Source organism: Hypanus sabinus, chromosome 4 (genome assembly GCF_030144855.1).
Source record: "Hypanus sabinus isolate sHypSab1 chromosome 4, sHypSab1.hap1, whole genome shotgun sequence".
Taxonomy (NCBI): domain Eukaryota; kingdom Metazoa; phylum Chordata; class Chondrichthyes; order Myliobatiformes; family Dasyatidae; genus Hypanus; species Hypanus sabinus.
The window spans coordinates 165,692,987-165,719,558 of record NC_082709.1 but is presented as its reverse complement, the minus strand read 5'-3'; the positions used below and the strand labels follow the sequence as shown (position 1 = coordinate 165,719,558).

Here is a 26,572-nt window from a genome sequence, read left to right as displayed (position 1 = left end):
ATAATTATATTGAAGCTAATGCTATTGTGATCACTGGACCCGAAGTACTCCCCAACACATACATCTGTCAGCTGACCTATCGCATTCCCTAACAGGAGATCCAACACTGCCCCATCTCTAGTCGGTACTTCTATGTATTGTTGCAAAAAACTATCCTGCACACATTTCACAAACTCTAAACCATCCAGCCCTTTTACAGAATGAGCTTCCCAATCTACGTGTGGAAAATTTAAATCTCCCACAATCACCACTTTGTGTTTACTACAAATATCTGCTATCTCCTTACACATTTGCTCTTCTAACTCATGCTCCCCATTAGGTGGCCTATAATACACTCCTATCAGTGTTACTACACCTTTCCCATTCCTCAATTCCACCCAAATAGTCTCCCTAGAGGAGCTCTCTAATCTTCCAAAGCACCGCCATAAAATTTTCTCAGACAAGCAATGCAACACCTCCTCCTCTGGCCCCTCCTACTCTATCACACCTGAAGCAACTAAATCCAGGAATATTTAGTTGCCAAACACACCCTTCCTGCAACCATGTTTCACTAATAGCTACAACATCATAATTACGGTCTTATAGCATGTAACAATCATGTCAGGGACTTCATTACATGCTCCATGCATCAGCAGGGGACAGCAGCTAGTGCTGGAGGATGAGCAGCTCAAAGATCCAGCATCTGAGACACAGGAAGAGGAAAGTAACCAGTGGGGTTCTCCTGCTTGGCATCCGCAGGCTGATCTGTCTTTGGAGATGTGGTAGGCAAAACCTGCAGCAAACATGTGGGATTTCCTGACCAAGAGATGTCTGTCATGATCAGCCTTCAAATCTATAGTTTGCAGAAAACCCGATGAGCCTCTTTGCACTCTAATCACCACCACCAGTGGTTTACACCAATGACCAAGTAGGGGCAAAAAACTGATATTCATCACTGTTAAAACAATAGAGGCCCTTCAGCCAGCTCCCAGCATATCAAACTTTTCGGTCTCATTCCTGCTCTTCCTACTTCCATACGGCTGAACAGCTTATTCTCTCCCTTGCTGATCAACTCCCCCTTCATTCTTCTGCTATTTAATCTACTGAACATTACTCAATATGCCTTTAGGGTGCAGGAGGAAACTCTTCTGGTGGAAACCCATGTGCAAACTTCACACTGATCTTAAGGTCAATCAAATCCAGGTCCCTGTAGCATTGAGATCTCAGTGGTCGCTGCCCCACAGCTGTTTTGCCCCAATAATCTCATGCATGCTGCTTTGCAGGTCCCCCTACTCTGATTCCAGTTGCTGAAAGAGTTCGAGACAACTACGCACCACGGTCTGCAGAGTACTGCCCACATTTGCCGTGATGACGCGAGATAACTTGCTCAGCTGAGTGGGCACGGCCACAGCGGGAGGACCCAACCATGGCCAGCTGTCAGCTGTTGCTGAGAGACACCCTGAGCCCCTAGCCTCTATGCATCTTGTCGACCCGGACTTAGAAATATGCTTTCTGCATGCCTAAAGACATGGCATGGCAACTACTCTGCACATGGCCATAAGAAACTCGAGAGGGTAGTGCACACAGCTCACCACATCCCAGGAACCTGCCTCCCTTCTGTAGACTCTGTCTATACTTGTTGTGCTTCAGCAAAGCAGCCAGCGCAATCAAAGACCACGCCAACCCCGGCAGTGACATAGATCTAGTTATGCTGTCCAATCCTTCAAGCTTGTCAGGAGAAATAGGAACAGGGCCTAATGGCTTAACTTGCGGAGAGAGAAAAATAGTTACTGTTTTAGAATGACACCTGTGCTTCACAACTAAGAAGATTTAGAAAGACGGGTTGGCAGAGAGGGGGCGCCATGGAGAGAACAAGAGATTCTGCAGATGCTGGAATTCCAGAGTAACACACTCAAAATGCTGGCACAGAAGGCTGTGTGATAGGACAGTGATCAGGAGAAAATGGATGATACAGATTCAGAGTTTACTGAGAAATGGAGAGCTGAGGACTCGATGTATAAATACAGCTAGTCCGAATGGAGGAGGTGTAAGCAGAGAAAGATGACTGCAAACAGAGAGAAAAAATAAAGGTATTGGAATCGGGAGATACATGAAATAGAGACTGCTGGAAATATGAAATTAAAGGAGAATGCTGAAAAGTGCAATAGGCCAGATAGCATCTGTGGAGAGAGAAAACCAGATTTAACAGTCTGATTACCTTTGATAAGAACTGACCAGGCTGGTTGATGGAAACGATTGAATTCAATATTGAGTCCAAAGGGTTCATGCTTAGGTGGAAGGTGAAATGTTGTTCTCTGAGTGCATGTTGAGCTTTGTTAGAACAAAGAAAGATATTGAAAACTTGGGAATGGATTAGACAGGCAATTGGAATCTCAGTGTCATCCTTGTGAAGTGAATGGAGATGTTCCACTAAACCGTCACCCAATCTGCATTTGGTTTACCCATTGAAGAGGAGACCACATTGAGAGCACTGAGTACCATATACTAAGTTGGAAAGACATGTCAGCTGATAGTGGAACTCTCCAAAGCAGCAAAAATATTTTTATTCTGGCACCTTCCCCCCTTCCTTCTCAGTTCAGACGAAGAGTCTCGGTCCGAAACGGTGACTGTTTATTAATTTCCATAGACGCTTTCTGGATTCCTCCAGTACTTTGCGTGTGTTGCTTTGGATTTGATAATGTGGTAGTGCTCATGGGTTCTGGCACCATTCATAAATCTGATGATCAGGAAATACTGTTGTGATTAAACCTGAAATTCTGCAGACAGTACCTTCCAAGCAAGGATACTCACTGATAGACTGACATCACTTTACATTGAATTTTCAGGTAGATTCAATTCTTAATGCTGTAAAATTATTCTGTCTCCAATAATAGCTTCAAACCTCTGCACATCCTTTCTCCTGGCTTCTCCTTCTCCATTAATTGACTTTTAACCTGTAAGGTCCAAAGTGCAACAACAGTACTAAGTGGCCTTTGGTAATTACACATCTTTATGGGCATGTAATAAAATCCAACTCTCCAAATGACTGACTGTGGCTTACTCATCAACTGGTTCTTCTTGGGGCACAGAGAGCATTCAGTATGCTACCCCTCGGTTAGCCTGATCGGGAAACCGGAATTCTGTTTTAAAGTAAACTTAGAGCCGTTTGGATAAGACAAGTGCTCATTATTTTGTGCTCAAGAATATATCACTGTTAAAATTTCACACAAAGTGATGAACAGAGAAATTAACGCACCGCCCAAGTATTTTTGATTATTCTCATAGACATATTCAGAATAAGAATTGTATACAAAGTATGAATGTCAATAACTTTAAATTCCTCCGCAGATCTGTCCCGTGACCGGCATGTAAGTGCCATCACAAAGAAGACGTGACAGCGCCCCTACTTTCTTAGAAGTTTGCACAGATTTGGCCTGTCATTTAAAACTTTGATAAACTACTATAGGTGCACAGTGGAGAATATCCCAACTGGCTGTATCATGGCCTGGTGTAGAAACAATAACATCCAAGAATGGAAAAACCTACAAAAAGTGACATAGACCAGTCTGTTACTTCCATAAACATATTTAGAATAGGAATTACATACATATTATGAATGATTGAATTGTATAATATCATAAAACCATATTCACTGGCAAACATCTGTTGCTGACTATAAGACTGAATAGTGCTATACTGACTATCGTTCATTATAAGTAATCTTTTCCCTTCTCAATGGTTTCCCAGTCGTTCTCTGGGATAATATTGGAGCTCAACACTGACAATGGTATTCCATAGATTTGGTAGTTATGTTTTGTAACTTCAAAATATTAGACTAATTCAAAGCAGGACATAGGAATCCAAAATGTGAGTATAATTTTGGGTTTACTTTAAGCAAGGCGTGCACATATCACGTGGTATATGATGACATGTGCAATTAACATATTTTTACATATAACCTGTAATTAATTATTTAAACAAACAAGGATGCTTAATCAACCTATATACATATACACACACAAGGTTATTCAAATATTATTGAAATCTCAATTACACCAACGGTATCCGTAGATTACATTGACCTAATTTCTCAGCTGCATAGGCAGCATCTGTGATGGTAATATTTCTGCTTGATGATACTTCAACATGAATTTTAATTCATTTTCGCTGTCTACAAATACTACCCGAATCATCGTAGCAGTTTTATTTTATGATTTTTTTTAGCACTTGCTGTATATTGTTCTTGTGCAATTTGATTCTTAATCTTTGATGATCCAGTTACCCAGCAGTAGAAGCGAAGGAACATTACCAAGTAGAACATTAATGCTGCTCTTCATTTCACATAATCTGGACATTTTCCTAGTTCTGGTGTGATGTAGGATATGCTATTTGGACAATTTAAACGTCAGCCCAGATAGACTGGAAAGACAGGGTGTCAGGATCGGAGGCGAAAGCTGATTTCACTCACTCGCCCAATGTCACTCCTCTCTCCATGGCACTGAGGTTATGAAGACTGCCCCGGCTGCTGTGAACCGTACCCAGAAATATGATGTACTGCTACCGAGACTTCGTGCCTACTCCAGGCTGCTCTGGGGTTCAGATCCAAGGACTCATTTTGGTTCAAAATGTTGATACTCGCTTCTATTGTTTGCAGGATTTGTGTTTTTCCCCTTTCTTTGTGCATCGGGTGCTGGTCTTCATTTCATGTTTTTCAATTAGGTTCCATTGGGTCTCTTGCTTTCTGGCTGCCCATAAGCAAACAAATCTCAATGATGCACATTCTTTGATAATAAATGTACTTCGAAACTTTGAAATTTTCATGGGCTTTGGTTGGAAAATCAATGTGATGCTGGATCCTTAAAACCATTTCCATGTCTGAAGTGCCCAACTTTGGAATGAAACTGCATAGGGAAAATAGAAGATTAATTAAAGTCTGTGAGAATATCTTGACATTATAAATGAAAATTTTGGCTTGAACTTCTGTACATTTCAATGGTCAAAATATTTCCTGGCAACACTCACAAAATGCTGGAGGGACTCAGCAGGCCAGGCAGCATCTAGTAAAAGAGTACAGCCCTAAATGTCAACATAACTCTTTTCCCAGATGATGCCTGGCCTGCCTGGTTCCTCCAGCAGTTTGTATGTGTTGCTCGCATTTCCAGCATCTGCAGATTTTCTCTTGCTTGTGATTGAAATATTTCCTGGTCCTTGTTACTGTGGCAAAATAACCATCATAAAGTATTCCACATAATTGTTCATAAATGGGTACATGGTATGTTAAAATGAGGCTTGGAATGAGTGATCCGAAGTTATAAATTTGTTGAATTATTACTTCGGACAACACATCATTATAGGTAACTTATTACCTTTGTATCTCGTGGTTAAGTGAATTCAAACAAACTCATCTCTCTTCCCCTTCCCTTTCTTTGTTTGGTTTGCATTCACTTGCAAACATCTATAGTCCAGGATAATTTGTAATTACAAATCAGTGGATTTAAGTAACCTGGATTTAGAGCCACAAGAGAACACATGCTGTAACTGCTTGTGTGCCAATTGGTCTGTACAGTCTTAGCTGACAACATCAGACTGTTTATTCTTTTGTGGCCTCTATTTCAACAACTTTAACCTTTACAAGTTCTGTGGTGTGAGGGCTGTAAAGCGTCTCACTGCAGAGCTTGTATAATGGCCACAGACTGTTTCATTAGTTGGATGATTCAGAAAAGCCAGCCCCGCATTTCATATTCGGCATCCGTTTTGTGAGTGGAATTGCATTTGGGACAGACAATGTGCTGAGGCCTCTGTGTATTAGCACAAGTACGACAGCCAATTTCATGTGTATTCGGAGTCTGAGCCTCACGAGGCCCCCCGGCATGCAGATCAGCGGATTAGGTGTCCATAACATCAGGTCAAGTGCCTAAAATGTAGCTGATAAACACCCAAATCTGACAACAGATTTTCCTCCCTTTCTTAACAAATTCTGAAGGGCCTGATTAATCTGCTTCATCGCAGATGAAATTGGGATTGGCCGGATGTTTAGTTTTTTTAAATTTTGAGCTGTAATTTCCAGATGACTTTGCTTGATACTAACAGTAACATCTATATTTAAGTTGTAATTATAATACTGTTAATTTTGTCAGATGAGATATCTGTTAAAAGTAGGTATAGTTTGATAACACATGAGTTTTCATGAAGGTACTAAACAATTTTGTTATTGAATTTTAAATCTACCAAATTTAGGAAGAGGTTTCTTCCCATTATCTTGAGAACTAAGTAGTATGCAACTGTATTTTTTCTGTACTTTTGAACAACCATGAAACAACTAAAGTTGTAAACCAAGCTTCAGTTAATCCACACTTACCTCCAAAAATCTATTTCACATTAGCACATGTTTAATATGCTTGGACATAAGTTAGTCATTTTTTTGACTGGGACATTTTGAAGGAAGGGAAACTATTTTCAATTGAAGATACTCGATGAATCTCTTGAAATTGTGGAGGAAGAAAAGCAAATGATATCTCCAAGCAAATGAAGGTGGGCTTCCATGCCAGTTCATTAATTTTAAACAAACAAAAAAGGAGATTTGCTAAATACTTCTTATTTAAGAAGGTATTCCTTTTAGAAATAAAATCTATCTTCCTCATTCTAAACACATTGTTGCTTTAGCCTGTTATGTGCACGATTCAAAACTCAAAAAAGTGTTGGGAGAACTCGATACCTATTTTATTAGTTATAACAGTTGTCATATTTGTTTTACCATGCCCAAGCCTATCAAGAATAAAAAAGATCAGGGTTTTTATGCCACACCGAATTGCCTGTCGCTTAGTTTTATTTATTTTTATATATTTACTAATTATCTTTCCTGTTCTAAGAGGGAAGTCTGTAAGAATTGATGTTGTAGTTGCTTTAGTATTCAAAGAGCTGCAATGAACTTACCTCAAAATAGATTTCACAAAATTAATTCTGTTTATTCCTGTTAGTTCCTGCAAGGAATGCTGTAATGTCTCAGTTCTTTCCTTCATGCAGTCAGTTAATTTTATTCAAAAGCTGCTTCAGATTTAAGGGAGGGAACATTCGTTTCTGGAATGCTTGGATCTAAAGTCTGACTGAGTACCAACTGAAATAAACTTCATTTGTGAGACCCATTAAAATTGTCAATTTGGTTTAAAAAAAAGTGTGCTAACTGCCTTCCTGCAAGATCTATTGCTCAAATGTAAAAGTCTTTCTGCCAGTTAATGTCTTCTCAATTTTTTTTTTTGCAAGCAGATTGCAGCTAATGTGTGTGCGTGTTTCACTGAAGGGAATATTGGATCTAGGAGCCCGAGCAGTTGAACAGTAGTGTAAGGTTTGAGGGTGTGAAATGCTTTGTAGGCTGCACCTTTCTTAAGCATTGATCAGTGGGGCCCCCCAGCTATTGAATGCTATTCCTCTTGTAGGATGCAATTGTTCAAAGGTGTGGTTCATTTCAGGCATTTAATCTTGGGTGAATGGAGCTTCTATACCCGTTTTGTTTTGACCTAGCGATCACCAGCAGCTGGTCAGTGGAAGGTAACAATGACCACAGGGGTGGAACAGGGCTTGTGCTGTCTGCAGATGCCTACAAACCCGGCATTGACCTTGGATGGTTCCATAGGAGGGTGCCTTGTTTGTCCCAGTGGGAGTCCAGCATTTCAAACTGCTAAAGCCACGGGGAACTACCTGAGGGCTTTGTTCTTGCTTAATAACATTTAGACCTGATACACATACAGAACAAGTGACACAGATTTGAGCCAATATGTGTGAGGCTGCCAAAAACAAAACACAAACAAGAAAAACTAATTTACAAACTAATTCCAGGCATCCATTAGCTTATAAATGCATTCGTGTTCGAATCTGCTGTTTGAAGTCACCAAGCTTTAACATATGGTACTTTCAGCTAGCATTCACTCAGCTGACTGTTGAGATCCTGCCTAGGGCATACATTGCTACTTGGCTCAGAATGTAATACTGAGACACACTGTGGAATGAGTTTAGTGGGAATAATTTATATCATAATTACAAGCTTGTTTTTTTAAAGCAGGTAATTGCATAAATTAAATAAGACACAACGGTATGAGATGGTAAATTGGATCACTTTCATCTGATTTATTGCAGGTGTAACACTCTGATGTCGATAATATTCTGATTTTGTCCTCCTGACTGTTGCTGAATTTAATTGCTCCACTTAAATCTCAAGGATATGAAACAGGGCAGAAATATCTGGAATTTCATTCCTAAGTTCTTAGTAACGCTACTGAATATCACAAATAGTGCTGAAGATGTTCAGTATCAGGCACATTTACCTGTGGAACCAGATTAGCCGGTACACCATGTCATTGTTACACCATCGTCAGGAATGCGTATTGTGCCTTCCCAGGCCCAAGATGGCCCATCTGTGTTGATGTCATGGCCAAGAAAACTCACCAACTCTTCTGCTTCCTCAGGAAGCCTAAGAAATGTGGCATGTCCTCTCAATTCTTACCAATTGCTATCAACGTACCATAGAAAGCATTCTGTCTGTATTAACAACTTGGTACGGCAACTGCTCTGCATGACACTGCAAGAAACTGCGGGGAGATGTGGACACGACTCAGCACACCACAGGAATCAGCCTCCCCTCTATGGACTCACTTCCTCAAGAAAGCAGCAACCATAATGAAATACCCAACTCACCCCAGACGTTCTCTCTTCTCCCCTCTTCCATTGGGCAGAAGATACAAAAGTCTGAAAGTGTGTACCACCAGGCTCAAGGACAGCTTCTATCCCTCTGTTATCAGAGTCATGAATGGACCCCTTGTGTGATCATGTGGACTCCAGGCCTCACTATCTACTTCATTAGGTTTACCGGCACTGCACTTTTTCGATAGCTTTTGCACTTTATTCTTATTGTTATTGTTTTAACTTATTTGAACTCAATGTGCTATGTAATTATGTGATCTGTATAAATATTATGCAAGACAAACTTTTCATTGTAATTTAACACATTTTCATTGTAACTTGGCACATAAACCAATACCAATACTTTGGAAAGTTCAGTCACCTGGCTGTACTTCCACTCCTGAAATTGAGATGCAGTTACAGGATTTCTTTGAATTGGTGATCTGGACAACATTCAGAGATTCATCTTCAGATCTGAATAAATATGCCACAGTCATCACCAAATTTATCAAGACCTGCGTAGATGTGTCTTTGAGAACATATGGAACATACCCAACTAGAAGCCCTAAGTGTACCTGGAGACTCGCTGTCTGCTGCAAGCTAGATCTGTGGCATTCAAGACCAGACAAGAAGTTCAGGTAGAACCATCATGAAAATTAAAAGGCAGTTCCATGTGAAGTTAGAGACAAAATTTGATGAACAGCAGCCATGGCAGGGTTTGCATGCAAATACTTCATATAAGGCAAAACCTAATAGCGTAAAAAGCAATGATGCTTCACTCCCCAATGACTTTTATACACACTTTAAAACAAAGAACAAAACTACACCAGGGCTGGAGCTAGGGCTTTACACTTTGGAGAGAAGGAGGATGAGAGGAGACATGATAGAAGTATACAAGATATTAAGAAGAATAGACAGAGTGAACAGCCGGTGCCTCATCCCCAGGGCACCACTGCTCAGTACAAGAGGACATGGTTTTAAGTTAAGGAGAGGGAAGTTCAAGGGGGATATTAGTGGAAGGTTTTTCACTCAGAGAGTGGTTGGTGTGTGGAATGCACTGCCTGAGTCAATGGTGGAGGCAGATACACTCGTGAAGTTTAAGAGACTACTAGACAAGTATATGGAGGAATTTAAGATGGGGGGGTTATATGGGAGGCAGGGTTTGAGGGTCGGCACAACATTGTGGGCCGAAGGGCCTGTAATGTGCTGTACTATTCTATGTTCTATATACACCTGTGCGAACCCCTACAGAATCAGGTGACCCTGAAATCTCTCTCGAAGACAAACAGCAGAACATCTGTCAAGAGGGTGAACCTTTGCGAGGTGTCAGGCCCTAATGGTGAAGCTGGCAGATATTTAAAACCTGTGCCAACTAACTGGCTGGACTGCTCAAGGACGTCCTCACTGTCGCACTGCTGCATTTGGAGGTTCCCAACTGCTTCAAAGTGGCATCAATCAAACCAGTAAGAAGCAGGGTGAGCTGCCTCAATGACTATTTCCATTAGCACTCACATCAACTGTGATTAGGAGCTTTGAGAGGGTGAATTTACTCTGGCATGAGCAAGGGTCTGGACCCACTGCAGTTTGCCTACCACCACAACTGGTCTATAGTGGATGCAATTTCATTTGCTGTCCACCCATGCTTTAGACCAACTGGACAACAGCAATACCTACAAATGTTTGTACATCAGGCTGCTGTTTATCAGTTAAAATTTGGTGTTCAATATCATCATTCCCTCAGTACTAATCAATAAGTTGCAAAATCTGGACCTCCCTCTGCAACTGAGTGCTTGACTCCGTTATTGGGAGAGCACAGTCAGTGCAGATCGGCAATAGCATCTCCACAATCAACACAAGCTCATCTCTCTACCCTCTACCCTCATTGTACTCATGACAGCGTGGCTAGGTACAGCTCAGATGCTGTCTATAAATTCACCGATGACACCAGCGTTGCTGACAGAATCTCAGATGGTGATGAGGAGGTACACAGGAGTGAGATAGCGTAGATGCACTAAGCATCAACAAGACCAAGGAATTGATTGCTGGATTCAGGAAGGGGAAGTTGGGAGAACATATACCGATCTTCATCCAAAGGTCAGAGGTTGAAAGGGTAATAGTTTCAAATTCCTGGATGTCAGCATCTCAGAGGATCTATCCCGGGCTGACACATTGATGTAATCATGAAGAAGGCACCTCAATGGATATAGCTTATTAGGAGATTTGGTATACCACCAAGGACTCTAGAAAATTTCTCCAGATGTATGGTGGAAAGCACTCTGACAGGTTGCATTTCAGCCTGATACAGAGATTCCGAGCCGTAGGATCCAAAGAAACCAAAAAAATTTGCAGACTCAGCCACCTCCTTCACAAGTTTAACTCTCCCCATCATTGGCAACATCTTAAAAATATGGAGACTCGAGTAGTCCATAATTAAGGACCCACCCATCAATACTACATTGTGGAGGAGTTACAGGAGCCTGAAGATGCACACTCAACATTTTAGGAACAGCTACAACCCCTCTGCCATCAGATTTCTCACTATCTCACTATTCTTCATTTGTATTATTTACATATTTATTTATTAGATCTTCTAGTCATTTTTTCATGTATGGCACTGTACTGCTGCCACGAAACAACACATTTCATGACATATGTCACTGATAATAAACATGACTCTGATTCTGATGATTTTTTTTGCATGTGTGAATGTCACTTGGCAAGTAATTATCACTCTTTGCTTGAATGGTGCCCAGTTCTTGCTGCTTCGTTTGTGGGAGAGCCACATACTGAATTGAGCATTGTGGGACCCTCAGCGAACATTATACTCTGCAGGCACTGGAATCTGGAGCAATGCGCATGAGGCTTGGAGGAAATCAGCAGGTCAGGAAGTATCAGTGGAGGGAAATGGACAGTTGATGCTTTGGGCGGACCCTTCATCTGAACTGAAATGTAAAGTGGAGGTACCTAGTACAAGAAGTTGAAGGGAAGGAGTGGAGCAAGAGCTGGCAGGCAGTAGGTGGATCCAGGTCAACATTCTCACTTCTGGCCTTCTGACCTAACGATTGAAGGTTGTTGATGAGTAGATAAAGATAGGTGGACTGAGGGCACTGCCCTGATCAGGGAGGATTAAACACCATCTTCCTTTCCTGAGGCACAACTCCATTGCTGTGCTTTTCTCTTGATGATAATTGTTTCAAATTTGCCCAGGTTGCTATTGACGCACTTGGTCAGATTTCTTCAATCAAAAGATCAAGGCAAGTAACTCCTTTTGTATGTTTTGCGTGTTCTGCTTCTTTACCTTAGGCAGTCTCTTGGGCTTGAAGATAACTGGCTTCCGCTCCTATTTGGTGGGATCTTAGGTGCTTAAGGAGCTCAATGCAGAACCTGAAACCCCTTCTGCAGATGAAGCATGTGGTGATGATGGGCTGAGCATGGGACAGCTTACAACGTTCTTGTCCTTGCACCATTTACGCTAGGTCTCTGTGTGTTCACGATGTCTCGTGTTACAGCTCTAAATACCATTCCAAATGCTTCTTCTCCACTCCGATCTATAACAGACCAAAAATGTTCCAGGAGTCAGCGCGGATATCACATTGCATCTGAGAGGCTTTGTGTATGTCCCGAAAACTTCTTCTCTGTTCTCCTGGTTATGCCTTTTGTGCCATTTGTGTTTCCCCCGGAGGAGATAGGATAGGCACATTGACACCTGCTTGGAATAGAATATTTCTTTAGGAAGTCCAGTGTCAATGTACCTATGCCATCTCCTGCTCAACAGAGATAACTGAGTCTAGATAGAGCCTGAAAAATCGGTGCATCCTTCTATTTAATTTGGAAGTGACTACACTGGTGTTTCTTCCAGTGCCTTCAGACAGCTTCAGGAACAAGTGTGAGGGCAGGGGTCACTGCTGACTGTGTCAAGTCTAAGAACTTCAAATATTGGTTCCTCAGTTGCTCCAAGTCTTTGCAGGCACACTGAAGGCATTAATGACAGCCTTCATTGAAAGATGGCTCCAAAAATGTGGGAGGTGGTCCGTATTTTCTACAGCCTTGCTGCAAAACTTCATTGTTGGAGGTTAGTGTGATTTGGCCTGACAAGTTTGTAGGGGGCTTTTGTCTCTTCAGTGCTGAACGTATGTTCCTTCTTCTCATGTGCTTCACTGAAAATGTAGTAGATGTAGTAGGCCTCCGTTAGTCTCGATAGACAATGGATTTGCACCTTGGAAAGTTTCCAGGGCGCAAGCCTGGGCAAGGTTTTTTTAATGGAAGACCGGCAGTTGCCCAAGCTACAAGTCTCTCCTCTCCATGCCACCAATGTTGTCCAAGGGAAGGGCATTAGCACCCATACAGCTTGGCACCGGTGAATATATTGTCTATGGGTATGTTCTAGAGTGTGCACATCCTGAAGCATCAGTTGACAGTGCGTGCCATCTATGCTCAGATACCTCTATGAAGCATCCTCCTGCGGTTTCAGCTCCTTCACTGGGTAAAGTATAGCAACACAGCCTTTGCTGTGAATGTTTCTTTGACTTGTTTTACCACTTGCTCACGGTCATTTGTCCAATATCATTCCACACCTTTATTGCCAGCTGTCTGAATAAGTGACTCATTTGGGGCGGGAAGTGGCTCCAATAACTGATGAACCCAAAAGAGGAAGAAATACTCCTGCAATGATTGTTTAAATTGGCATCTACACCCAGAAACTGAATGATTTCTAGACCTTAGAGGAGTCAAGAAATATTGGAAAAATAAGAAAGTGGATTTCAAAATTCAAAGTGAAATTTGTTATCAAAGTATGTATATGCTATTATATGCTACCTTGAGATTACTTTGAGGCATTTATGGGAAAGAAGAAGTACACTAGAATTTTATGAAAAACTGTACATAAGCAAACAAAGACTGACAAACAACAAATATGCAAAAGAATACAAACTGCCAACAAGAATAATACTGACAGCAAGAGTTGTAAAGAACAACACACACAAGATGCTGGAAGCTGTTCCTGAATCACTGAGTATGTTCATTCAAGTAAACGGGACCTTTTCAGAATGGCAGGCAGTGACTAGTAGGGTACTGCATGGCTCAGTGCTGGGTCCCCAGTTGTTTACATTATATATTAATGATTTAGATGAGGGAATTAAATGCAGCATCTCCAAGGTTGCGGATGACACGAAGCTGGATGGCGGTGTTAGCTGTGAGGAGGATGCTAAGAGGATGCAAGGTGACTTGGATAGGTTAGGTGAGTGGGCAAATTCATGGCAGATGCAATCTAATGTGGATAAATGTGAGGTTATCCACTTTGGTTGCAAGAACAGGAAAACAGATTATTATCTGAATGGTGGCCGATTAGGAAAAGGGGAGGTGCAACGAGACCTGGGTGTCATTGTACACCAGTCATTGAAGGTGGGCATGCAGGTACAGCAGGCGGTGAAAAAGGCAAATGGTATGTTGGCATTCATAGCAAAAGGATTTGAGTACAAGAGCAGGGAGGTTCTACTGCAGTTGTACAAGGCCTTGGTGAGACCGCACCTAGAGAATTGTGTGCAGTTTTGGTCCCCTAATCTAAGGAAAGACATTCTTGCCATAGAGGGAGTACAAAGAAGGTTCACCAGATTGATTCCTGGGATGGCAGGCCTTTCATATGAAGAAAGACTGGATCGACTAGGTGTATACTCACTAGAATTTAGAAGATTGAGGGGAGATCTTATTGAAACGTATAAAATTCTAAAGGGATTGGACAGGCTAGATGCAGGAAGATTGTTTCCGATGTTGGGGAAGTCCAGAACGAGGGGTCACAGTTTAAGGATAAAGGGGAAGTCTTTTAGGACCGAGATGAGGAAAAACTTCTTCACACAGAGGGTGGTGAATCTGTGGAATTCTCTGCCACAGGAAACAGTTGAGGCCAGTTCATTGGCTATATTTAAGAGGAAGTTAGATATGGCCCTTGTGGCTAAAGGGATCAGGGGGTATGGAGAGAAAGCAGGTACAGGGTTCTGAGTTGGATGATCAGCCATGATCATACTGAATGGCAGTGCAGGCTCAAAGGGCCAAATGGCCTATTCCTGCACCTATTTTCTATGTTTCTATGTTTCTGTACCTCCTTCCTGATTGTAACAATGAAAAGAGGGCATGTCCTGGGTGGTCAGGGACCTTAATGATGGAAGCTGCCTACCTAAAGCACTGCTCCTTGAAGATGTTTTGGATACTACTGAGGCTAGTACCCATGAATGGAGCTGACTAATTTTACCAGTTTCTTCAACTTACTACAATCTTGTGCAGTAGCTCCCCCAACCCCCATACTAGACGGTGATGCAGCCAGTCAGAATGCTCTCCACTGTGTTTTAGTTGACAAGCCAAATCTCCGCAAACTCTATGTAAAATATAGCCGCTGTCTTGCCTCTTTATAGCTGTATCAATATGCTGCATCCAGGTTAGGTCCTCAGAGATATTAGCACCAAGGAAATTCAAATTGCTCACTCTCTGCACTTCTGATCCCTCTGTGAGGATTGGTTTGTGTTCCTTCATCTTACCCTTCCTGAAGTTCACAATCAGCTGTTTGGCTTTGCTGACTTTGAGTACAAAGTAGTGCTGTGGCTCCGCTCAACTAACTGGTATATCTCACCCCTGTACGCCACTTTGTCATCATCTGAAATTCTTCCAACAATGGTTGTATCATCAGCAAATTTATAGATGGCATTTGACCTGTACCTAGCTCCACGGTTGTGGGTGTAGCGAAAGTAGAGCTTTGGGCAAAGCACACACCCCTGTGGTGAGCCAATGTTGATGGTCAGCAAGGAAAATCCAATCTACACAAATTCCGGTTAGGAAGCTGAGTATCCAGTTGCAGAGGGAGGCACTGAGGCCCAGGTTCTGTAACTTTCCGGTCATGACTGTAGGAATGATGGCGTTAAATGTTGACACCTTCCTGGCATGCAATAGGTATTTACATTGTCTAGGTGGTCCAAGGCCACATGTAGAGCCATTGAGATTGCACCTGCTGTAGACCTACTGTGGCGATAGGCAAACTGCAATGGGTCGAGTCCTTCCTGAGACAGGTGTTGATTCTAGCCATGACCAACCTCTCAAAGCATTTCATCACCATGGATGTGAGGCTACTGGATGGTAGCTGTTAAGGCAGCCCACATGATTCTTCTTGGGCACTGGTATAATTGCTGTCCTTTTGAAGAAGGTGGGAACTTCTAACTGTAGCAATGAGAGAATGATGGTGTCTTTGAATACCCCCGCCAGTTGGTAGGCACTGATTTCAGAGCCTCACCAGGTACTCCATTGAAAAGGTGAGATTTCCCATAGCCACGCATTTTAATTTTACTTCCCATTCCCTTTCTGACAGTCAGTCCATGATCTCCTCTACAATCACGATGAAGCCATTCTCAGGCTGGAGGAGAAATTCCTCATACTCTGTCTGGGTAGCTTCCAGCATGATGGATTTACCAGTCTGTCCTCTCTTTTAGGATTATACTGAATTATATATTATGTCCTTTGAGATTTCCCTGTTTCGTCAAACACATCTGCATATTCACCTGTGTACTGCAGGGATAGAATGCTTGCACGCATTGAGACAGCCTTCATACGGCTAAAGCAAGGTGTATCTTCATCGCTTTCTGCTGAACTGCACCATGTCCAAGTTTGGGTGTGACTCCTTTCCACATTAATATGGATATGATGAAATTGGTTTGTCACTTCAAGTTCAAGTTTAATTGTCATTCAACCACACATGAACACCCATGAATACAGGCAAATGGAAGTGTTACTCTGGGGCCCAAGGTGCAAAACACAGGACCAACAGTCACACACAGCACAAGGCACACGTAGCATTTACAAGGGATCAGTTTTAAAAAAGTCACACAAAATATACATATATAAAATCCAAGGCCCTGAGTCCATGAATGTTGCAGCAGTCTGCAGTCGAACACAATGCAGCTTGTCTTTGCTGAGCACCAACTCCAGCTGGGATGCCACACTACACCATCTCCGGTGGAGCGCATCAACTCCAAAGCATCTCTCTTGGGTGACTGTAAACAGGTGGCACTACACTTGAGGGCTAGACCCTGCCATGACCAAGGCCATGCAGCATCCCCAGCACGTCTCCATGTAGTGCTGCCATATATTGACAGCAGTTGTCTCATCAGTTTCTATTGTCCTTTGGATGTCACGCAGGATTTTTTGAACATTAAAGTAGAAGTCCTCCTTGGGTGATCTGAAGTTTCCAGAGTTAGTGTGTATGCAATTAAGTCTTTTGCACTTTGGTTCATTGCTGGGGTGAAGAAAAAGTCATTGAGCCTTTGTTAATTCTGAGGATACCAAAGGAGATGACCTTTGATGGTGAAGCTCACTCTGTGAGGATGCTGTTCTTCTTCCAGCTTATTCCTCCGGGACAATGTGTGCATTATGCTTTAAAATGGTCGTATCATGCCTGCGGTGGCTTGCTCATTGCAACAATGCCAATGTTAAAGTTCCCGTATTCTGAAGCATCAGGATGGAAGTGAAGAAACCCTTTGGCAAGGCATGATCTGTTATGAAGGAGGAGTTCCTTATCATAATCCTTAGAGCATAACCTCATTATAACAAAGACACACATCATATTATAGAGAGAACCCCAAGATGTCATGGCACCAGTCTGAACTCTGACACCTGTTACAATATATATCTGTCCATGCAAGAGACCTAAGACATCTAGAATCCAGTGCCGTGAAGGGCTTGGTGATTGCTGGATTAATTGACTCTAGAACAGATGGTATGTTAGCTTTCATTACTAGAGGATGTGAGTACAAACAGGTCTTACTAAAATAATACAGGGCCTTAGTGAAGTTACACCTTGAGAACTGCGAGGGCTTGGTGTGGGAGCTACCTGTGCCTAATAATGCCCTGCACTCCCTAAGGTGACTTGTTTGCAGGACTGAGCCAGCATATCCCATTATACTTGTCAACATACTTGGCACTCACCTCTGCAGGAGCCTCTCCACACTGGGCTGTGGGAACTGTTTTTTGAGGTGTTTGAGTTCAAGGAAGCATACTCACTTCCTGTATAAGAGCTATAATATGCATGGAGGTCGGTGACCAGTGATGTTCTGTAGGGATATGTTCTGGGACCCCTCTTCTTGGTGTTTTTTATAAATGACCTGGATGAAGAAGTAGAGGGGTAGGTTAGTAAATTTGTTGATGACACAAATGGATAGTCTGGAGGGTTGTCAGAGGTTACAGTGGGACATCAATAGGATGCAGAGCTGGGCTGAGAAGTGGCAGATGGCATTCAACCCAGATAAGTGTGATATGGTTCATTTTGGTAGGTCAAATTTGAAGACAGAATATAATATTAATGGCAAGACTCTTGGCAGTGTGAAGGATCTGAGAGATCTTGGTGATTGTGCCCATAGGACACTCCAAGCTGCTAAGCAAGTTGACAGTGTGGTTAAGAAGACATATGGTGTGTTGGCCTTCATCAACTGTGGGATTGAGTTCAAGACCCATGAGGTAATGTTACAGCTATGTAAGAACGGTCAGACCCCACTTGGAGTACTGTGTTCAGTTCTGGTCACCTCTCTACAGGAAGGATGTGGATACTATAGAGAGAGTGCAGAGGAGATTTACAAGGATGTTGCCTGGATTGGGGAGCATGCCTTATGAGAATAGATTGAGTGAACTTGGCCTTTTCTCCTCAGAGCGACGGAGGATGAGAGGTGACTTGACAGAGCTGTATAAGATTATGAGGGGCATTGCTTGTGTGAATAGCCAGAATCTTTTTCCCAAGGCTGAAACGGCTAACACGAGGGGGCATAATTTTAAGGTGCTTGGAAATAGGTACCGAGGGGATGTTAGAGGTAAGTTTTTCACACAGAGAGTGGTGGGTGCATGGAATGCACTGCCATTGACAGTGGTAGAGATGGATACAATAGGGTCTTTTAAGAGCCTCTTGGATAGGTACATGGAGCTTAGAAAAAATAGAGGGCTATGCGGAAGGGAAATTCTAGGCAGTTTCTAGAGTAGGTTACAATGGTCAGTACAACATTGTGGGCCGAAGGGCCTATATTGTGCTGTAGATTTCTATGTTCTATGTTCTATTATCTCTATCAATGCAGCTCCAAAATATCACCGTCAACAAAAGCAGAGCTGCAAGAAGATCAATATTGAAGCTCTCGAGGACATAACAAAGGCAACTCTCTGTTACAGTTCATGAGCAGCCTGTCAGTTTCCAGCTTATGGGAGATGTAGAGAATCAGAATCAGGCTTATTATCACTGACATATGTCACGAAATTTGTTGTTTTGCAGCAGCAGTACAGTACATTAAACATGACTAAGTTACAAATATACACAGTAAAAAAGTGCAACAAGAGTAAAATTGTAAGGTAGTGTTCATGGGTTCATGGACTGTTCTGAAATCTGATGGTATGGGGAAGAAGCTGTTCCTAGAAAATGTCCATTCCACCTGGGCTGTCCTGAAATCTGCTCTAATCGACATCTGTGAACAGGGTTTTAGTTTTCCACCAGGTATAACAAGACTTGTTGAGTTGGCCCAGGAAGCTGAGGAGCTAATCAACAATAAATGGAAGGCATTCCTGGAACGGAAGAGAAAAGAAAGAACTCAACAGGCACATGAAGGCAGAGCTCTGACAGAATCCCTGTGTTCATTTTGGGTCGCCTCATTATAGAAAGCTTTCGAGAGGGCGCAGAGAGGATCTCCCAGGATGCTGCCTGGATTAGAGAGCACGTCCTGTGAGGATCATTTTAGCGATCATTGGAGCAAGGGAGAGTGAAAGGTGAATTGATAGAGGTGTACAAGATGATAAGAAGCATAGATTGAGTAGACAACAAGAGGATTTTTCCCAGGGCAGAAATAACTAATACAAGGTGTTTGGAGGAAAGTATGGGCGGGGGGGGGGGGTGTGGGGGGAGAATGTCTGAGGTATTTTCTTTAACACAGAGTGTGGAACGCTCTGTCAGGGGTGGTGGATGGTTGAGGCAGATATATAAGGGCACTTTAGAGACATTTAAGAAAGGATGAAAATAATGGAGGTCTATGTTAGAGGGGAAGGTTAGATTGAGCTTGGAGGAGGTTGAAGAGCTTGTACTGCAGTGTACTGCTCAATGTTCTTATCAACATTTAGTGATGGACAAATTGCAGGAGGCTCAGCAACTCACTAGCAGCCATGAAACATGATCTATGGCCCAAACTCCCATAGCTTCACCCCACTGAAAGACAAGAAAGGGGAAAGTTCAGTGATAGAGGCAGCCAGAGCATTGCTGAAAGAAACACCTTAAGGATCTTCTCAGCAGCCACTCTGTTTTTGACACATCTACTTATTCATTGCAACCTTTCTGCCACCCCTAACAAGAATCGTGAAGGTCATGTGCAACTCATCATCAATGACCAGAGTCTGGGAGCAGATAGCATCCATTGAAACTGACGAGTGAACAGCTCCAGTCACAAATCCATGACTTCGCCTCCCAAATCAGGGAAGAAGAAGGGGACTTCAAAATGCAAAATCATCAGGTAAAGAGGTAAGTTCAGCTATGGGAAGCAGAGGAAGGAGAAGGATTTCAATTTCACTGCCTCAAGATTGATGTCTTGTTTCAAGATGCATTGCTTTGAAAATAAATTGTGATAGAATCTCAGAGTCCCATGAACATAGAACATAGAAACCTACAGCACATTACAGGCCCTTTGGCCCACAATGTTGTGTCGACCATGTAACCAACTCTAGAAACTGCTTAGAATTTCCCAAGCACATACCCCTCTATTTTTCTAAGCTCCATGTACCTATCTAAGAGGCTTTTAAAGTACCCTATTGTATCCACTTCCACCAGCAGTGCATTCTGACATCCCTTCAGTACCTATTTCCAAACACCTTAAAACTATGACCTCTTGCGTTAGCCATTCTAGGCCTCTGAAAAAGCCTCTGGCTAACCACACAGTCAATGCCCCTCATCATCTTATACACCTCTGTCAGGTCACCTTTTATCCGCCGTTGCTCCAAGGAGAAAAGGCAAAGTTCACTCAACCTATTCTCATAAGGTATGCTCCCCAATCCACGCAACATCCTTGTAAACCTCCTCAGCACTCTCTGTATAGTATCCACAACCTTCCTGTAGTGAGGTAACCAGAAATGATATGACATGAAGCATTCTTTCAATTACCAGGTCCATGCCATTCTGCCTGCCATATCCTAGTCCTGTTCAGCCTTCACTAAGTGCAGTGACCAACACTGGATAATAATATCACAGTTTTAAAGTTCTCATCCATGTTTTTAGATCTGCCACTTTCTTTTGTTGTAACTTATTCAGTAGCTATATTGATACATCTTGCATAATAATGGGCGGCATGGTAGCATTGCAGTTAGCATGATGTTATTACAGCGCCAGATGCATGTTCGGGGTTTGATTCCTGCTGCTATCTGTAAGGAGGTTGTACATTCCCCCTGTGACTACGTGCGACTCCACCGGGTGCTCCGGTTTACTCCCACACTCCAAAGACGTACAGGCAAGGTTTGTGAATTGTGGGCATCGCTATTGGCTCCAGAAATGTGGTGACGCTTGTCGGCTGCCCAGCACAATCCTCACTGATTTGATTCAATGCAAACAGTGCATTCCACTGTACGTTTCAATGTACATGTGACAAACAAAACTAGCCTTTAATCTTTAATATTTCAAAAAGCTTTAAGGAGGTAGCACATAAATAAGCACTTTGTTCTGTGGAGTTTCTATTGTCTTTTCAAGACACTCAGTAAAACTCACATAAATTCACAAGGGTATAATTCTAATTACATTTTTTAAACAATGGATTATGTGGAATTTCTTGAAATTTTCTATAAAGAAGCCACATAATCAGGAGTGCTAGAATAACTGTTCAGCATGAAAAAAATGTGCACATCCGTCAAAATATTGAGCTAGTCCAGTTTGCAGAACTTTCAAATGTATGAATTTATAGATTGCATTTTGTGAAGTTTATCAAAAATGAACTCAGAAGTGTATAAATTAATCATTGAAGGGTATGTTACATTTGGACATTGAATGTTTACAACAAGCCTCATCTGCCTAACACTCTAAAACTATCTCCATCATATACTATCTATCTTCTCTTTAAATACATAATATGACTTGAGCCGTGCAGCTTACTCCACCTTCTTATCAGTTTCCAAGTAAAATAGTTTCTCCTAAATTCATTTTTGGATTTATTTTTGATGATTTTATATTAAAAGCTCTTGGGTTTGTTCTTCTCACATCCAGTTCACCACAATAAACCTGTAAATCATTTGGAAAAGCCTTGATGACATTGCTCCTCACTTCATCTTTTGAGTGAAAGGACAACCCAACTGTGTGGACCTTCCTCTCATTTTCAGGAACCTTCCAATAAATGTACTGGTAGAATATCAAGCAGTAGTAAGTCAAGGCAACTGGACTTGCCGAGTTGTATGGAAGACATTTCGCCCCTCATCCGAGAGGCTTCTTCAGTTCTACTCCATGGTGAGTAGTTTCCTGGCTTATAATCTCTGTAAATTGCTTAAAGGTATAGCAATCACATGAGGGCCATTAACAGCCGTAGAAGTTATGAAGGTGTCATTAGTCTTACATTTGCACGAATGGAGGTGCGAACTGTTGTTTAGACGCTGGGGTAGAGATGATAGGACTGCACTGTAAGTAGCTGTTAGATTGTGTTGTACTCCACCCCCTCTGTTCAGTGATGGGCTTTCCAGTTCGACAAAGATGGCTTCTTTAACCCCTCTTTCAAACCATCTGTCCTCCCTGACCAAAACATGCACATTGTTATCATCAAAGGAGTGTCCCTTGTCCTTTAGGAATAGATATACAGCCAAGTCTTGACCTGAGGTATAAGCCCTCCTATGTTGGGCCATCCATTTGTGAAGCAGTTCACAAGCAAGGAGTCCCTCTCAGGCTAATTGTGAGCAGCATGATCTCAGTTACTTACATATTGCAAAAGATCTTACCACCATTCTCACCCCTTTGGTCAGCAACTCTCCACACCACATCCAAAATTCCAAAGACTTTGTTGAGAAAGTTTGGCATCTGAAGCTGAATACAGACCAGACTATGGTGCCATGTTATATTATGTCGTTATTTACATCTGTGCCTACTTTAGAAGCTAACAGGATAGTAGGAAAATGGTTATGTCAGGATAGGACTCTGGACAGTAGAACTACACTCAACTCAACCTCTATCTTAACCCTAACTATTTCAAATACAAAGTTGTCTTCTACAGGCATAAACATGATTACGTAATGGGTGCATTGGTGTTTCTTATTGCAGCCAACTTATAGTTGAAAGGACAACTATAGTAGAAAGGACAGCCTTGAACACCTTCCATGAAACAATACCCAGTCATTGGTTCAGGTGTGTGGATGACACCTGGGTCAAGATCCAAAACCATGAATTACAAGCCTTCACAGAACACATCAACTCGATGGGTAGTAACATCAATTTACAAGAGAAGATGTTGAGAACAGTAGAATGGCCTTTTTAGACTGTGAAGTACTTATCAAAGAAAATGGACATCTAGATATTGAATTTAGAGGAAACCAACCCACCCAGATCAGCTTCTACAATTTGATTCTCATCACCCATTAGAACATAAGTTGAAGGTTATCAGAACACTACATCATTTCGCTGAGAACATGCCCATCAACATTACAGCTAAAGACAAGCAGCGCAAGTATGTGAGAGAAGCCTTGAAAGCTTGCAGCTACCCTACTGGGTCTTTATCAAGGCAGCAACAAAAACGAGCAGGGACATTAACCCAACAGACAGAATTAAAGAGTGAAACAGACAAAAGAACATAGCATCCCATCTGTAGTTGGAGATTCAGAGAAACTCAGAAGGATTTTCAACAAACACCTAATCCCTGTGTTTTTTATACCTACAAACACACTCAGACAGAAACTCATCCACCCCAGGGATCCCACATTGATATTGGATATGCCATCTAATGCGATGAGAACTGCACAGATCTATATATCGTTGAAACAAAACAACCACTTCACAAACAGATTGCCCAGCACAGGACGGCTAACACCTCAGGTCAACACTCAGCTGTGTATCTACACCTAAAGGACAAGGGACACTCCTTCAATGATAACAATGTGCACATTTTAGACAGAGAGACCTGAAGAAGCCTGTTGGATGAATGGTGAAGCATCTTCTAATCTAGACAACACAGCAAGTCCAATTGCCTTGATTTACTCCTGCTTGATATATAATGACCTGGATGACTGAGACCCTTCATAGACATATTGGTAGAATACCACCCATTTGGTGAAGATTTACCTTCTCAGGACAAGGATCACTTGAGCAGCACCTGTGATCCCTTGGTAAAATGATATAATAGAAGAAAGATGACAACAGAAATAAAATGTCAACAAATATGATTATAGATATCCAAAGCTCCAATCAAATTTCAATACAATTAAATAAGTCTGTCATAGAAGAATTGGCAACATACAATTAAGTAGCCCAGAACATTATGACTTAAATATGTAATTGGCTTAGATTTCACATCAGTCTCTGCAAATAAAGGCTTTGGATGTTAAACTGTAGTGTCCTCTATAATTAATCTAATGGTGTGCTGCATGCCTTATTGAACTGAAATTCCATGCCATAATGTCACTCTAATCTGCCAGTGATTTAATTGGCACAATTGAATTTATTATACTATCAGTCTCTCAGCTGCTGTGGTGTAATCCCTTCATCAGCAAATAAATAAAATGTGTTTCTAACACACTTTATTAGTGCAGTTGAAGTGTTGAACTGATTACTGAGAGAAAAGCTGGAGGTTGGTGGCAAATTTCTATAATTATCCACCAGGAAGGTCAAAGCATTTGTTGAACTCGGCAATCAATTCAAATTGATTTTATTCCCTTTTTACAGGCTGAAGTTCCACAAATTGGTAAAAAGTGGGTACAACAGGAGATACTTGTGGCATGTTGTGAATAATTAGCTATGGAATTTAAAGAATGCAACCCTAATAAACTGATTTTTTAATATATATAGAGCTACAGTGTAGAATATGCCCTTCTGGCCCATTGAACTGTGCCGCCCAGCAGTACTCCGATTTAATCCTAGTGTAATCATGGGACAATTTACAATGACCAATGAACCTACCAACCTGTACGTCTTTGGACTGTGGGAGGAAACCAGAGCACCTGGAGGAAAAAGGACGCAGTCATGAGAACGTACAAACTCCTTACAGACAGTGATGGAAATTGAACCCATTCACCTGTACTGTAAAGTGTTGTGCTAACCATTATGCTACCAGATGGTACTGATCTCCTCAAAATAAATACATTGATTTTGTTCCAAACAAAATCAAGCTACAGAGATACTTGCATATCTTTCACTTTTCACTTACAACCTGTGCCTTCTAGTTATGAACTTCAGTGCCTTGAAGAATAAAACATCAGCCCTTTTTCTATCCCTCACGGTTTCATTAAACACTATCAAGTCTTAAGCTCACACATTCATGCAACATGTGACATGCATGTAGATACCATGCATACATATGCACAGCTTTCCAGACCTGGGTTTTGTAATATACACAAAGTAAATATTGTTTCCCAACATCTAACTTTTGGAAAAAATAATTTATGGTGCAGAGAAAAAGTTTGGAAATTTCATGGAAATTCAATGGCTACTTAGTTAGATACACCTGAAAACTTGCTTGTTAATGCAAATATCTAATCAGGAAACCATGTGGCAGCAACTCAATGCATAAAAGTATGCAGACATGGTCAAGAGGTTCAGTTGCTGTTCAAACCAAACATCGGAATGGGAAGAAGTGTGATCTAAGTGACTTCGACTATGGAATAATTGTTGGTGCCAGACAGGGGTTTGAGTATCTCAGAATATGCTGATCAGTTGGGGTTTTCATGCATAGCAGTCGTGAATTATTAAAAATAGAAATATCCAGTGAGCAGCAGTTAGAACCATAGAACCATAGAACGTTGCAGCACAGAAACAGGCCTTTTGGCCCCTTTTGGCTGTGCTGAACCATTTTTCTGCCTAGTCCCACTCACCTGCACCTGGACCATATCCCTCTATACACCTCTCATCTATATACCTGTCCAAGTTTTTCTTAAATGTTAAAAGTCAGCCCGCATTTACCACTTCATCTGGCAGCTCATTCCACACTCCCACCACTCTCTCTGTGAAGAAGCCCCCCCCTAATGTTTTGTAATTTTTTTATTGAAGTTCATCATCAATCATTTCCATAAGATGTATTTCAGACATTGTACATATATATCACAAATCTCCACAAAGTATTTAACTGAGTATTTATCTCTTTTATAGAAAAGAGTGGAAAGAAAAAACAAGCAAAAGGAAAGAACTATGTACAAGTAGGGAGTGATCTTTTTTTACAACAGATTCATTGATTTGTGAGAATACGATCAGGCCTATGAGGCATTATGTAGTTAAACCATTTTTCCCAGTTTGAATCAAATTGTTCCAGCTTATAATTAATAGATGCTGTTATCTTTTCCATTTTGTAAATGTCCATTGTAATTTCCATACATGAATTTAAAGTTGGGCTCTCCTGTGATAGCATTTCCTAGTAAGAGTTTTTTTACCAGTCACCAACAGTATATTCATTAAATATTTATCTCTTTTCAACCAGTCTTGAGGTATATATCCAAAATATGTGGTCTTACTCTCTAAGGGTATTTCACATTTAAAGATGTCTTGTAGGGCACTGCGTATTCCCCTCCAATAGTCTTTGATAACAGGGCAGTCCCAAAAAATATGATAATGATTTGCATTTTGATTTCCACAATTTCCCCAGCAAACAGGGAGGTTACTATCATAATGGGATTTCTGAGAGGGTGTAATAAAATATCTTATCAAATTTTTCCATCCAAACTCCCTCCATTTTTGTGAACTGATACACTTCCATTGATATCT

The 26,572-nt window shown here is 41.6% G+C and overlaps 1 long non-coding RNA gene across 1 annotated transcript in view; it reads right to left on the bottom strand.

Moving 5' to 3' along the window:
* Positions 1 to 3,861: 3,861 nt before the first annotated feature.
* LOC132392395 (uncharacterized) overlaps positions 3,862 to 26,572 on the bottom strand; it is a 62,736-nt gene continuing 40,025 nt past the window's right edge. The window contains exon 3 of the long non-coding RNA XR_009511517.1: positions 3,862 to 4,880. This is a non-coding gene — a long non-coding RNA (uncharacterized LOC132392395). The remainder of the gene's footprint in view (positions 4,881 to 26,572) is intronic.